This window comes from Sciurus vulgaris (assembly GCF_902686455.1).
Source record: "Sciurus vulgaris genome assembly, chromosome: X".
NCBI lineage: Eukaryota > Metazoa > Chordata > Mammalia > Rodentia > Sciuridae > Sciurus > Sciurus vulgaris.
Window position 1 is genome coordinate 116,723,679 of NC_136471.1, and position 17,551 is coordinate 116,741,229.

The following is a 17,551-nucleotide window of genomic DNA, read 5'->3' on the forward strand; positions in this document are numbered from 1 at the left end:
GAACCTAACTCCCTATGAAATGTGACTTTAGGTACACTGTGGAATTTACCTTTTCTGCAGTATTACCCAAAGAGTTGTTCTTTCTAATTTTAAATATATGATAAAAAATGTGAGGGGTTTTATTATCACTTTGAAATTTTGGGTTTTTTAATAATGTAGAAATTATAGTATTCTAAGGTGAATTACGACTCTCCCACACTAGAATATACAATGTAACTTTTCAAAATATATTTGAATATAAAACCATTTTATAAATGCAAGGGCATTAAGATACTTAATGTCTACAGTACATTCCACATGAAATGTACTGTAGACATTTAAATAATCTGACTGCTCTTGTAATAAGCTCTTATAGTTACTAAGAGAATCACGAAGATTTACTAAATAATCATACCTATTTGTATTTATGTGAAAAAAATAAAAGCTAATGAGTACTTCAACTTCAATATTAAGAACCTTAGTAATTCAATTACTTTATTACTTTATTATTTTGATCAGACTGGATCCTGAATTTTGTTTATTTCTAGTATCACATTTTAAAAGGGTCTTTGAAAATTTAGAGGATGAAACAATGAAAAAAAAAAGAAATGTAAGGATCATTAATAGAACTCAACATAATGAATGTGTAATGAATATTAAGTGCTAATTATGAAGTTCCATGAAGGGAGGGAAGAAAGAATGCCAATGATACAATAACATTTCTTTTTATAAATGAAGGGATGCCCTAGATACCTTGTCAAAATCACAAGTTGCCCATTTCAAACTTATTTCATGATATCCGGTGAATTAACTTTATTATAGCATACTATATTTTCAAATAGCTTTAAGAATTGCCACGGGGCAGTAAAAATTGACAAATGTAATTGTCACATGATAGATTGAAAAAATATGAACGTTTTCACAGATTAACACATAAAAGACTTGTTTCAGCAGTTCAACTGCATTTTATCTTATGTATATATCTGCATAAGTGGTCAATGGAAGCAGATAATCACTGCAAATTTGTCACAAAAAATGATAAAATAATAATAAACCGAGGAAAAATGTTGTCAAAAGGGTTTTAACAGTTTACACCCAAATAGAAAGCCTGAGTTTGAAGAATATGGAGTCCTTTACAAAGAGAGAAAGAGATTCCAGGCAGACATAATAAATAACTCCACTTTGGATATCTAGACAGGGTGACTACAGAGAGAAGTAGGAACTAAATAAACTTGTTGGAAGCATGAATAAAATAATGTGAAAGTCATGTGGAAGCAAAATAAAATTTGGTCCCTTTAGTTCCATAGGGTCAAAAGGGAGCAAGGAAATGGAACATGCAGATACATAAATTTCAGATGAATAATAAGAAAGTTTTTCAATCCTTAAAACTGTATGAATATGCTTTCATTGCCCAAAACCTAAGTGTTCTGTCTCTGGGTATGTTTAGATATAGGCTGAGTTTACTTATTATAAAAAAAAAGTATGGAAATGCTCTAAAAATTGTTATCTCAGAAGCGTTTATGTAGTACTTTATTCTAACTTGGAGATATGGCTCTGTCCTTAATTAGCTATGTCACCTTGGACAAGTCATGTAATTTTTGGAATCTAAATTCTTTATCTCTAAAAGGAAGGTTTTTATAATAAAAGAAGGATCAAATTAAAACTGTCATTTTTTGTGCTATACTTTTAAAAATTGTTGTTCAGTGTTAAATCAGGATAGCTCAACTGATTATACTTCCTTAGTGCCTATTACCTCTATATAGATGGATCTCAACTATCTATGTCAGAAGAGACAATGCTTTAACTGAATCTGTTCATCCTAGAAGCAATATGTTGGAAATCTTTTTAGTTTCCAGCACAGCTACAAAATTTTAGAACCCCAAGGGAAGGGTGTTGTTCTTCGTGAAACTTGGAAGGGGAAGATAGTTGCTTTAGGGAAGGCATCACAGCCAGAAGTGAAGATGTCTAATTTGGTTATCTGTCACCCTCTCAGCATCATTTGGCTTACCTAGTGTCTCATTGTGGCTTCTTTCCTGGTTTTCTCATAATGTGTTCCTCTTGTCTTCTTCATTTTTTGAGTGCAGGAATGTCAGTAAATGAATTTGTAATGCCAGTAAAAGTACTTTCCAATTGGCTGTGACTTGAAGCAAAGCCCACTTTAAATCTTGATGTTAGAGGTAGGATACTGATCACATAATTGGAAGTGAGCCATATTAAAAGAAAGAGTGCTGAGAACTTGGGTCATTCAACTTAGAGTCATTCAACTCTATTGTTTGGCTTGTGGATCAGAATGTATAATTGTCCATGGCTCAGATCTGATGTATTGTTGTGGTTGTGTAGAGAAACACAGAAAGGGTGAAAATCTGTAGGAAACCAGGAAGTGCAAAAAGGCAGTAAGTGCTTCCATGTTGCTGTGTTTCCCTTAGAAGTAATTTTATTGTTGTTTTGTGGGATATAAAATCTTTGAATACTTCATTCTTTCATAGATTACTCTTCAGATTTAAGTGTGAGCTCACAGTAATGAAATATTTAACAAAAAGTGTCTTTTGGTGGATCAACTCACTGGTGGGTCTGCAATATCATGTATACCTAATTTAGGGCTGATAAGGGGGAAGAGGCAGCTGTTCAGAACCCTCCTCTGGTTCTCTCTTCCAAAGTCAGACAATTAATTTTCAGATTTCTTTGGGTTTAGCATACTGAAGACTGAGTGGATGAGGAAAAAAAGAAAAAAAACGACTTATTTCCTAGGCTGTGGGTATATGATTTCTTTGACATTTGTTGATTTTTATTGTTTTTAAATCTGTTTCATGAAAGCATGCCCATTATCACAAAATAACTTAAAATATTAGCACAGGAAACATAAGATAGTTCACCATATTTAAAGTTAGAAGGCCAGACTTTATAGGCTTTGATGTTTAATAACATGTTTGAAAGAGTCAAGTGATTCAATCACTTGAAACCTTAATCTGTTCATCTATAAATGGTCAGAATCCCTTTGTTTGTCTGATGAAATTTAAGACATTTTAACAAATGTTTATTTGAAAGCACTTCTAAAATGTAAAAATTTTAGAAGTTGTTACTTTAAATGAGTCGTTCTATAGAAAAATAAATCTAAGAACTAAATAGACTATGTAAGTATAAGGTCTTGAAAATGTGAATCACTTGAATGACTAGGTTTTTGCTTTTCATGAATCTCTAATTATTCTCAATAAATGATTTTTATCTAAGCAATATGGATAGTTGTAATTGCTTTCAATTCAATTTTCATTGCTTGTTTTTCTTAAATAATAATATAAAAACATTATTAACTTTAGTTTGAGGCAGTTTTTTAAAAAACTGATAATTAAATGGCCCTAATTATTTTAAAATATGTTCTACCAAAGTGTAAACAGAGTGCATATTATTACAGTGGTTAAGCAGAGATTAAGTCCTATTCAGTTCTAGTGCCAAGCCTCCAATATGACATTTCCGTTACCTTTTCCACAGAAGTAGCTGATGAATGCAGTTGTTAATGGCTCCCTTTTATTTGTAAAGCTTTGTAATATTCATTATTTAAATTAACAAACACCATAACTGGGATAATCACAAATGGTAAGATTTAAAGGACTTTATGTATTACCTAACTCCTATTATCCATATATCATTTGGATTGCTTCTCCAGTTCATTTTCAATCATTTACCATAGTGGAGAACTCCCTATTCCTGAGATATTGGTTCCCGTTTTATAGGTTTTCATTTATTCCCTTATTAACCATAAAATTTTTTCAAATAATTTTCTTTCTCTGAATTTTCTCTTTATTCCATTGGGAAAAAATATGGAGATAAAGCACAACTCATGCATTCATCAAATCAAATCAATTAAGGCAATCAAATCAAATCAAGTTGTGTAAAGAAAGTTATTTAAAAATGGACAGGTTTTTGTAAATGAAAATTTCAACATTGTATCATATTTGGACAGCATTCCTGGCTGTGAGTTTTCTACTAATCTTTTGAAACACAAATGGCACATCCAATATGAACCCTGTTTCGACATCCCAGGCACAGGGATACTTTTACTTCATATAACATTTTTTAAATGCCTCTTCTATTGCCTATGTTGCCTTGTATTTAAATGTATTAATTTATGTATGTTTTTGTCTCCAAAATAGGTCCTGAAATCATAAATATCAGAAAATGTATATTATTTATATCTTTAGCACATAAAATAGGGCATATAATTATTTAATGGATAGGAGAATGATAATGGTGTAAAAATCTTTTTCCTTCTAGCTTTTCTCCAGTAATTTCAGTGTAGCTTCTAATTTTACATAATTTTGAACTGGATGTTGAACTTGATGATTCTTGAAAATTTTTCACTGAATATTATTACTTTTTGGTTTAAGAGTACCAAAAAATTTGATGAGTCATCAAAAAATTAATATTTTAGTAAATCTGCTGTCATAATGTCTTAGTCCATTGAGGCTGCTATAACAAAATACCAAAGATTGTGAGTCTTAAACAATGAATATTATATTTCTTACATTTATGAAGTTTGGGAAGTACAAAATACCATGTCTGCTGAGGGTTCACTTTCTAAATGGTTCATTGTGAACTGACATGTTGGAAGGGGTGACAAAGTTCTCTGATATCTCCTTTACAAGGATACTGATTACATTTATTAGGGCTATTATGACCCAATCATCTACCAAAGGCCACAACTCCAAATACCATCACATGTGGAATTATTAAGTTTTAACATATGATTCTTGGAGGGACACAGTCTTTATGTTATGGTTTAGATATGAGGCATCCCCCAAAAGTTCATGTGAGACAATGCAAGAATATTCAGAAGTGAAATGATTAGGTTATGAGAAATGTCAGCTAATTAAAAGATTAATCCATTGATACAGATTAACTAGATGGTAACTATAGGCAGGTAGGTTGTGGTTGGAGGAGGTAGGTCACTAGGGGTATCCCTTTGGGGTTTATATTTTGTCCCTGGTGAGCAGAGGTCTCTCACTGCTTCCTGGTTTCCATATCCTGAGCTGCTTTCCTCTTCCATGCCCTTCTGACATGATATTCTGCCTTACCTTGGACCCGGAGCAATGGAGTTGACCTATGTATGGACTGAGATCTCTGAAACCATGAGCCCCAAATAAACTTTTCCTCCTTAAAATTCTTTTGATCACAGCAGCAAAATATCTGACTGAAAGGCTATAATACACAGTATTAACAAAGCTATTTAGGTCAATTCATCAACCAACAAATATTTACTTATTTATTATAAGTACTTGATGGAAGCTGCAATGGATAAATTAATTCCTGCTGTTTGAGAATTATAATAAAAATATAAGAGAAATATTAGGAGACCACTCAGCGTGCAGTAGACTAGGGGTCTAGTGCAATTTGTATGTATCCACTCTCTAACAATGATTTCCTTCATGTAGACAAATTTGAGAATTTCTTTTTTTTACTTTTTTGCAGTACTAGGGATTGAACCCAAGGTCTTGGACATGCTAGGCAGGAGCTCTATAATTGAGCAGCCCAATAGAGACCAATTTGAAAGGAGCAAGAAGGCAGCGAAGAAAAATCCCAAGAGAAAGTTTTGGTATATATAACAAAACTCCATCTCTATCTCTTGAGGCGCTGATTTCCTTCTAGTCCCTCATAGATTTTTTTGTCTTATTTGTTGCATTCAGATTTTACTCTGGATTTTAGGACTTACAAAACTTTTCTCTTTGAAATGTTTAAACCCAGCATATAATAAAGGTGACATTATAGTAGGAATATGTCCAAACCCAAATGTGTCACACCCATGATAAGTGAAACTAAAGCTTCTAGGATTTCAGTTTTAGACCATAGCAATATGTCCTTCTAGAGTCTGTAATAACAGCAATAACAACAGCATTCTATTTAATGTCCACAAAGGCACTATATTAACAAAATATATTTTAGGAGATAAAAAAAAGCCTAGGTAAGATTATACTTCTATTTTCTGATAATATCCTATATTTTCCCTACACATCACACATGGCACTTGTATTATAATTTCTTGATTTTCTGAAATCTACCCTGTAGACTCAAAGTTGTGAGAGAAGATACCTGTCCTATTTTTTTAACTTCCTGAGAGATGAGTACACTGCCACGATGAGGGCTGTGGTTAGATATCCTAGGAACTACATTGACTCTGAGTTCATGGACATTGTGTTTTCTACTAAAGCCAGTATCATTATTATCAGAACTCAGGAGACATTGGAGAGTGAAATCAAGCTCATCTAGTCTGTCCTCTAAAAAGCATCAGTACATATGGCTTAATCCAGGGGATACATTCATCTTCTGTATATTGGTAACTGAAGGAGTACACAGTAATTCCATTTCACAGCATCCAGCTTTTTAACACATGGCAAGCCTATATATGATTGAGGTTCCCAAGTCATTGTTTAGTACCTACCCAACATAGCTTTTCTGTATAGTTCTCAAAACATACTAGGTTATCACTAATTGTTCATTAATAACTATATGGGAATGAATGCAATAACACTGAATAATAAATCTCTTTTATATTTGGTGATGTGTAAGTGAAGAACAGTTCCTCCCTAAGTGAGGGTTCATAAGATTCTCTTTGAATATGAGCATTGGTTAAACACATCAATATTGTTAATGAATTAATAAGATGACATACCTAGGGCAAATTTTGATTAACTGGAATTATGTTTCAGGTTTAAATTTTATACAGAGATAACATATTTAGAATGAACTGTAGCTCTAGGCTTTATTTAAGAAAGACCCGTGAATGGGATATGCTACATTTGGCTGGTAGTGAATTTTATATAGGTTTAAAAGCAAATGTTGTGGCGGGCGGAACCTGGGGCACAGGGTTATGCCACGTGCTTCTGAAGATGGTGACTGGCAGAGAGCAAATGGTGTTCTGAATATGGATGGAGAAAGGCAGAATGCATTTACAATTGGCTGTATTATAATCAGTTCAGCTGCCTAGCACGTGGACAGATAGACTTTACATGTATGCTTGAGCGAGTGATCGCTTGACCTTTAACAGGATTGGATGGACATATCTGGTTACAATTGCTTATGCATGAGACTGCTTATATATTGAGGGTGTTATTTGAATAAACGGGAAGCTGCTTGATGAACCTTTGAAGTACGTGTCTTCTGTCCCGCTGGTCGGGCCATAAGCGGGAGAAGCGGTGGTTTTAGGTAAGCGAAAAGGGAAAGAAGTCGTGGTTTTCCTCCATAACCGGAGCCACTTGAAGCAGCCGGTGGGCAAACAGCAGCGGCTCGCGGTAAAATGTTTTAGATTTCTTGACTTAATTATCTTTTGTTCCAAATGTAGTTCATTCAATAAAAAGTAGAAAAATTAGGGGTGCATTAGTATATGAACAGCAATAATATTTTGCCTCTATGTTCCTTACGCTTTGTCAGAAATATTTTATTGACATATAATAATTATACATAGTGACAAGGTACCATTTGATACATGTGTACAGTGTGTAATCTAATTAGGGTAATTAGCATTTTTCTCTTTAACATTCATTATCTCCTTGTGTTGGGAATCTTCAAACTCCTTTATTCTAGTTATTTATAATATAGGCCATAAACAGTTGTGAACTATTGTCAACTGACTTCAGTATAGAATTTTATAATTTATTCCTCCTATGTTACTGTATTTTGATATTTATTATGCAACCTCCATTTCTGTATCCCCTATTCTTCCTAACCTCTAATGATTACTATTTTCTATTTCTATGAAATCAATTTTTATAGCTTCCACATAGGAGTGAAATTGTTATTCAGTCCCTGACTTATTTCAGTTACCATAATACTCTTAAATTCTGTGAGACCATGATTAATCTGAAAAGTTATTTGATTTGAAATAAATACTTATGACATTTCTTGAAAATAATTATCCATTTAAATGTGGAAATTGTGATATTTACCACATCATCTGCAATTGTCAACAAAATTATAACTTTCTAAAGAAGTTTCTCACAAACCACCAGTAACTACTGAGAAAAATAAAGTGCCAAATCATGTGTACCAAAAAAGGAATGAATCAACAATGATTCAGGAGTTTCAATTAAATTAAAATAAGTGGTTTGTAAAACTTATAATAGAATACATAATTCATATGAAAGGAAACACATGTGTATATACACAGTCACACAAACACATATTTTTCCTTTTTATAGTTGTAGATGGACATAATACCATTCTGTCTTTCCTTCCTTCCTTCCTTCCTTCCTTCCTTCCTTCCTTCCTTCCTTCCTTCCTTCCTCCCTCCCTCCCTCCATTTCTCTCTCTCTCTCTCTCTCTCTCTTTCTTTCTTTCTTTCTTTCTTTCTTTCTTTCTTTCTTTCTTTTCTTTCTTTCCCTTCCTTTCTTCCTTTCTTTCTTTCTTTTGCCTAGGATTGAACCCAGTGCCCCACAAGTGCTAGGCACTTGAACAGAGTACTAAGCACTCTACAACTGAGCTGCAACCCTAGCCCCAAAACGCATATTTTCTTGAATGTCTCAGAAACCAAGTGATGTTAAGGACATGCTTCTGAAAAATATAAAACACTTTATGTTTGTATATCCACTATTGATCTGAAATAATCCATTAATACCAGTAAATTAGAAATGTCCTTTATTCATTTGCTGAGACAAATCTCCATCCAAACCAGAATGTGATTTTTATTTCTTTACCTTGACTTATAACTTTATGGCATGTATTCCCAAATACATATATTTGCTTCCCTCCTCCCTATTTACCTGTCTTTGTTTGTATATAGTTATATTTTAATACTTTTTCATAAATTAAAACATTCTTAGGTAATTTTTTCCATAGTTATATGGAGATCTTATTGTATTAATTCATGGAACTATAATTGATCAATTTTACAGCCTATTGAGCTTTTATAATGATAAATGATCATATGAATGTAACACGATATTTTATTTCCATTTTATTAGCAATAAATGATAGAGTTTGTGTTAGTAAGAATCCCTGCAAGTACCAGATGGCAAACTCAAACTTAGTAACTTGATTAGAAATTAACAAAGGGGCCATTTTTCAAAAGTATGAAGGGTCTTCAGCAAATCAGCAAGAAATTGTGTATTACCTCAGGCCTGGCAACAGTATAGAGCCCTACTCCTAGATCTAAAGGGAAAATATTCAATTACTCAAATTTTGAAAATGTAGATCAAGAGAAGGTAGAAAGAGAGGGCCTGCTGGTAAGTGTGGTCTTTATACATAGAAAATGCAGGCAATTCAACATAATGGGAGACTATTGTGGTATAAATTCTTCAACCCCATCCTTCTTCAGACTTCCCCAGGGTTATCAGTACTTTCCATTAGCTAAAAAAATCAACAGCTGGTAGTCAAGGGAATTGATTGATGTCCAACTTGATAAACTGACTTACCCATTTCCCAAAGCACAGAGTAAATGGAGAAATAGATATGAAAGTGAAAAAAGTTAGTTAGCACCATATATGTGTATGTGTATATGTACATATATGTGTATACATGTTTATATATGTGTATATATATATGTCTACATATATATAAGGAGGGAAAGGGAGAACAGAGATCTATGCTACTGTCGATGAACTTTCCTGTGTTTGTCTCTTGGAGCAAAAGAGTAAGAGTTTCTTAAAGCTTCATAATATCATATGGTTTTCCAAATTGTTTGTATGACTTAGTACTCCAATTACCAATGTATAGCAATTCCTTTTTGTTATACTTAACATCACTTAGTTTCTGAGACATTCCCTTATTTCTAATAAATTTGAACCAGGGTATGTAGGTAGGTAGGTAAGTATGCAGGCAGGCCAGGCAGGCCAGGCAGGCAGACACATTCCTTTGTCATCCATAAAATTGGAAATAATATCTCCAATTAGATACCCTGTATTGGTATTCTCTTCATGGTGTCTTTTGTTAACCAAATGTTCTTAGTTTTCAAATAATTTTTATGGCTCTGGATTTTGAGTGTTATTGTTAAAAGCCTCCCCTACTCAGAGTTTCAAAAGGTAGTTTTTGAGTGGGGGATGTAGCTCAGTGGTAGAATACTTGCCTAGTATGTGCTAGACCCTGAGTTTGATCCCTAGTACTGGACGAAACTGAATAAATGTAATATAAACTTAAAAAATAGTTATCTATACTTTCTTCTTGACATTTTATTTTATTTCTATATTTAACTCTGTACTCCAACTCAACTCTTTGTAACTTGAAGGTATAGATCTAATTTGCTTTCCATACAGTTTACCAATTGTCTCAGTGGCTTGTTGAATAATCCACCACTCTGCAATTTATACAATTTCTATTCTTTTAATCAGGATATCTATTATAGTACAAAATCTATGCCTTAATTTCCATGCCCTCTAATGTGATGATATCCATTCTTCTGATGATTATCTTTTTCTCTTACATATATTGAAATTGGCTTGTGCATTACTTTGAGAATTACTGTTGGTAATGTGATTAGAATAATTGGAATCTAAAGACCAATTTAGGTTTGGATTTATATCTTAACTATATTAAACCTTCCTATACCATGAATGTAGTGTAATCCTTTATATATCTTTAATAGCATTTTCTCCTAAAGTGACTGGTATCTTCTTTGCTATAAATATTTCTAAGAATTTTATATATTTTGTTGCCATTTTGATTATTTTGTCTTGGGTTTTCCCCAGACATAGAATTCTTGTACATGGGTCATTTATTTGTGGATTGTTTTTCTAATTGTTATAGAATTTGAAAAACAATGACCCCCAGAAGAAAGATGAAAAACAACCACAAGGAAAAAGGGGAACCACAAGCCCCAGGGAGAAAGGAGGACAATGAGTCCTGGAGAGAGAAGGGAAACAATGGGTTTAGGACTTTCACCATTTCACAGAAACAATGGGCTTTGAACTTTCACAACTGCTCCCCTTAACTTGGACTTTGAATTTGCACAACTTTTCCCCCTGACACATTCTGCTATGATTCAAGTCATACTTAAACCCTATAAAAAATCACACCCCTCTTGTAACTACTTGCCATTTGCTTTCCTGAAAATGTACCCCTCCTATGCTTAACTACACTGCTTAATAAAAGATATTGCTGATCCATGGAGGTCTGTCCGCATTTTGGTTATTTTTGCTTTCAGAGAGAAGTAGGGAAGGGAAAGAAAACTATTAAAAAGATATTTGTAGTCAAGGTAGCCACTGCCATAGGAAACTGGCATTTAATCCCACTCAGAATTTCTGAATATCTGTATGAAACAATTTTGGGAACTGGCCCTCTGAGGGATGAAATATGACAGCACTAATTCATTGACTCCATGACCTACTGTTCAAGAGTTACTCCATGAGCTCAATTTCAGACATCTGAGTTGTATGTAGCTGTATTGAATAAGTTTATAGACTAACAAATAAGAAGTATGTAGAACCTCACTGACAGATGGTAGGTATTCAAAATTGGTCATAGTTTGAGTAGATTTGTCCTGCAGATAACAGGGAATAAGAGTGGAAACCAAGAAAACCAAGAAGTTATGTGAAAGAGGTGCCCAATAGTTCTATTAAAATTTCTATTTTATCTGAGTTTTGCTGGGGAACAGATATGCAGTTGGCTTCATATTTCAATTCTCTGTACAGAAATATTCCTAAACTCAGCTGATAACTGTAATACTTTGTATTTTTCACAGAAATGAGTGGATATCAACAAAACATTTAACAAATACTTTTTGCTGCATCTTTCATGGTGGTCATATAAAGTTAATTTCATTTTTTTACTGTTACAATAGGGTGGTTTACATTACTTAATTTTACCAATATTTCCTTCCTGAGATTAAATAAATCTTGTCATGCGAATTATGTTTCCAGTTGGGGATCCAAGATGGCAAACTGGAGGAAGGCTGCATTCCTTATTGCTCCATGACTTGGGACTCAAACAGAGAAAATACTGTTTCTCTGCAAGACAGCCCTTGCTTCCCACTGAAGCCCTGTTTTTTTTGCCTATCCCCATTTGTCTGCCGCAAACACCAGCCCTTTGTAAGTATATTGCCCACTTTAACATGCAGATATCTAACTGACCTCCACTGACCATCCATCTGTTGCCTGTTTGCCTACCTTTGCCTGCCAATTACCCACCTTTAACCTGCACATCACCTGCCACCTGACGTCTACCTGCTGAGTGCCGGCCATTTGACTGCAGACCACCTGTGGAGTGTTCACTGCCCATTGCTGCCTGGAAGTCCATTGTCAGGGTACTGGCAGGTTTGGTTACACATGGCCACCAACATGTTGGGACAGGGCCTGGGAGTCCAGGGCCATGGGGCCTACATATTTGCCTCTGCCACCCCCCACCATCTCAGGGCACAGTTGCCTCAGGCTGGGGATATCAGCAAGGGCCAAGAGATGCATTGTCAGGGTACCTGCAGGTCTGATTATACCTGAGGCCTTCCTACTGGGTGTGCTAGTGGCCATGATTCAGCTGCCTCTTTGCAGGGTTGCTCCTTTGTATAAGCACATCCCTGGTGGTCCCTCTGGAAGTCAGAATGACATTGAGACCTTGGGACTGCAGCAAGGCAGAGCCTGGGGAATAAGGAGTGAAATCAAACAAAACACAGGAAATGAAAGATCACTTGAATAAAGACTTAGAGATTGTGAAAAAAAAAAGAACAAGCAGAAATCCTCAAAATGAAAGAATCAACCAACCAAATTATGAATTCAATAGAAACCATCACCAACAGACTATACAACTTGGAAGGCAGAATCTCAGGCAATGAAGACAAAATATATACTATTGAAAATAAAGACAACCATACAGAGAAGATAGTAAAAATCATGAACATAAATTCCAAGAAATATGGGATAACATGAGAAGACCCAATTTAAGATTTATCAGAATACACAAAGATGTGGAGACACAAACCAAAGGAATGCACAATCTTTTCAATGACATAACATCAGAAAATCTCCCAAATCTAAAGAATGAAATGGAAAATCAACTACAAGAGGCTTACAGGAGGTTAAAGGACTGGGAATATACAAAATTACAGCAGACCCACACCAAGGCACATTATAATGAGAATGACTAACATTCAGAATAAGGACAGAATTTTAAAGGGAAAAAAAATCAAATTACATATAGAGGGAAACCAATTCAAATTTCAGCTGATTTCTCAACCCAGACCTTCAATGCCAAAAGTTCCTAGAGCAACATATATCAAGGTCTAAAAGAAAAGGATGTAAACCAAGAATTTTATATTCAGCAAAATTAGGCTTCAGATTTGAAGATGAAATAAAACCTTCCATGATAAACAAAAGTTAAAAGAATTCACAACTAGAAAGTCTGCACTACAGAATATTCTCAGCAAAATATACCATGAGGAAGAAATGAAAGAAAAACATCAGCAAAGAGAGAAACTACACTAAAGGAAAGGTAAATCAAAAGAACCTAAGTTAAAAACAAAAACTAAACAAGAATGACCCAAATACAAATCATATCTCAATAATAACTTGAATGTAATGGCCTACCTATCAATCAAATGATATCAATCAATAGAGTGGCAGATTGGATTAAAAAACAGAAACCAACAATATGCTGTCTTCAAGTGACTCACCTCCTAGGAAAAGACATCCACAGACTGAAGGTCAAAGATTGGGAAAAATCACTCACATGGACTGCATAAACAAACAGGGGTTTTCAACCTCATATGAGACAAAGTGGACTTCAAGCCAAAGTTTGTCAGAAATGATAAAGAAGGACATTTCATGTGACTTAATGGAATCATACATCAACAAGACATGACAATCATAAATATATATAAATCTACATACATCAAACCCTTCTCAATTTCAACAACAAACAGATCACAGCAAAATAATACTGGGTGACTTTAACACACCTCTCATTACTGGACAAATCTTCCAAACAAAAACTAAACAAAGAAACTACAGAATTAAATAACACAATCAATGATTTAAACTTAATGGACATATATAGATTATTTTATCTATCATCAAGTGAATACACTTTCTTCTGAGCCGCACATGGATCCTTCTCTAAAATAGACCATATGTTATGCCACAAAAGAACTTGACCAAATATAAAAAAAATAGAAATACTACCATGCATTCTGTCAGATAATAACAGAATGAAACTAGAAATAAATATTAAAATATTAAATAGAAGGTACTCCAACACCTGGAAACTAAATAACTTGGTATTGAATGAGGAATGAATAGCAGGAGAAATCAGGGAGGAAATTAAAAAAAAATACATAAAGGTAAATGAGAAGACCCATACAACACATTGAAATCTCTGGGATACTACGAAGGCAGTGCTAAGAGGGAAGTTCATTGCTTTGAACTCATTCATTAGAAAAATAAAAAGTCAAAAGTAAATTACCTAGTACTCCATCTCAAAGCCATAGAAAAAGAAAAACCCACCACTAAAAGCAGCAGAAGACAGGAAACAAAATCAGAACTGAAATCAATGAAACTGAAACAAAAGAAACAATTGAAAAAATTGACAAAACAAAAAGTTGGTTCTTTGAAAAAAATAAATAAAATCAATAAACCCTTAGATACACTAATGAAGAGAGAGAGAAAATCTAAATTACTAAAATTCATGACGAAAAAGAAAAATCACAACAGATACTACTGAAATATAGAAGATAATTGGAAACTGCTTTGAAAATATATATTCCGATAACATTGAAAATCTCAAATACATCAACTAATTTCTAGAGACATATAAATTACCCAAAGTGAATCAAGAGGGCATACACAATTTAAACAGATGGATTTCAAGCAATGAAATAGAAGAAGCCATCAAAAGTCTGCCAACCATGAAAAGCCCAGGACCAGATGGATTCTTATTTGATTTCTACAAGATCTTCAAAGAAGATTTAACACCAATACTTCTCAAATTATTCCATGAAATAGAAAAGGAGCAAACCCTTCCAAACTCATTCTATGAAGCATGTATCAAACTGATACCAAAACCAGACAAAGACACATCAAGGAAAGAAAACTTCAGACCAATATCCCTGATGAACATAGATGCAAAAATTCTCAATAAAATTCTGGCAAATTACATACAAAAACATATTTAAAAGATAATGCACCACAATCAACTGGGGTTCATCCCAGGGATGCAAGGTGTTTCAACATATGGAAATCAATAAATGTAATTAGTCACATCCATAGATTTAAAATCAAGAACCATATGGTCATCTCAATGATGCAGACAAAGCATTTGACAAAATACAGCATCCCTTCATGTTCAAAACACTAGAAAAACTAGGGATAGTAGGAATGTACCTCAACATTGTAAAAGCTATCTATGCTAAGACCAAGGTCAACGTCATTCTAAATGGAGAAAAATTGAAAGAATTCCCTGGAAAAACTGGAAAAACACAGGGATGTCCTCTTTCACCACTTCTATTCAATGTTGTCCTTTAAACTCTAGCCAGAGCAATTAGACAGACCAAAGAAATTAAAGGGATACGAATAGAAAAAGAACTCAAACTATCATTATGTGCAGATGACATGATTCTATATTTAGAAGATCCAAAAAATTCTACCAGATAACTTCTCCAACTAATAAACTAATTTAGTAAAGTAGCAGGATATAAGTTCGATACCCATAAATCAAATGCCTTTTTATACATCAATGAGTCCAGTATAAGAGAAATTAGGAAAACTACCCCATTCACAATACCCTGAAAGAAAATAACAAATATTCGGGAATCAACCTAACAAAACAGGTAAAATACCTCTACAATGAAAACTATGGAACACTAAAAGAAGAAATTGAAGAAGACCTTAGAAGATGTAAAGATCTCCTGTGTTCTTGGATAGGCAGAATTAATATTGTCAAAATGGCCATACTACCAAAACTGTTATACAGATTTAATGCAATTCCTATAAATCCCAATTACCTTCATCATAGAACTCTAAAAAGTAATCATGAAATTTATTAGGAAAATTAAGAGACCCAGAATAGCCAAAGCAATCCTTACCAAGAAGAATGAAGCAAGAGGCATTATAATATCAGACCTTAAACTATACTTCAGAGCAATAGCAACAAAAAGCGTATTATATTGGCACCAAAGTAGAACATATACCAGTGGTACAGAATAGAAGACAGAGACAAACCCATAGAAATGCAGTTATCTCATCTAGAAAAAGGTGCCAAAAACATACAATGGAGAATAGATAGCCTCTTCAACAAATAGTGCTAGGAAAACTGGAATTCCATATGTAGAAAAATGAAATTAAACCTCCATTTCTCACCCTGCACAAAAATCAACTCAAAGTGGATTGAAGAATTAGGCAGTAGAAAAGAGACCCTGTGCCTAATAGAATAAAAAGTAGGCCCAAATCTCCACCATGTTGGCTTAGAAACTGACTTTCTTAACCAGACTCGTAAAGCACAAGAAATAAAATCAAGAATCAATAAATGTGATGGACTCTAAATAGTTTCTTCTCAGCAAAGGAAACAATCAATGTGAAGAGAGAGCCTAGAGAATGGGAGAAAATCTTTACCACATGTACCTCAGAGGGAGCAATAACCTCCAAGATATATAAAGAACTCAAAAAAAATTAACAGGAAAAAAACAACCCAAACAATAAAAGGGCTAAGGAACTGATTAGACCCTTCACAGAAGAAATACAGTCCATCAACAAATTTGAAAAAATGTCCATCTTCTCTAGTGATTAGAGATATCAAATCAAAACTACTCTAAGATTTAATCTAACTCCAGTCAGAATGTTGATGAGGATGTGGGGAAAAAGGTACACTCATACTTTGCTGGTTGCACTGCAAATTGGTGCAAAAACTATGGAAAGCAGCATGCAGATTCCTCAGAAAATGTGGAATGGAACCATCATTTGACCCAGCTCTCCCACCCCTTGGTTTATACCCAAAGGATTTAAAATCAGCATTCTACAGTGACACAGCCAACTTAATGTTTATAGCAGCTCAATTCACAATAGCTAAACTATGCAAACAATCTAGAGGCCTTTCAACAGATGAATGGATAAAGAAAATGTGGTACCTATACACAATGGAATATTACTCAGCCTTAAATAGATGGAAATTATGGCACTTGCAGGTAAGTGGATGGATCTGGAGTATATCATGCTAAGTGAAATAAGCCAAGCCCAAAGAACCATAGACTGAATGTTTTCTCTGATAAGCAGTTGCTTATCCATAATGGGGGGGGATGGGGAAGAATGAAGGAACTTTGGATTGTCCTGAGGGGAGTGAGGGGAGGGAGAGGAGGTGGGGATGGGAAGGACAGTGGAATGGAGACGGACATTATTACCCTATATTCATGTATGGTTACACACTAGTGTAACTGCATCATGTTCAGCCACAGGAAGGAGAATTTACGCATCATTTATGTACAATGTGTCAAAATGATTTCTACTGTCATGTATAACTAATTAGAAGAAATAAAAATAATAAAGTACAGTTTGACTAAATTTTAAAAGTTTTCAATATTACTGAGTATGTTTTTCTGGTTTTAGGATGGTTTCACATTTTTGTATCTATGTTCTTTTGTGAAATTTCTGTAATCTTTATTCCACTGAAAACAGTCTGT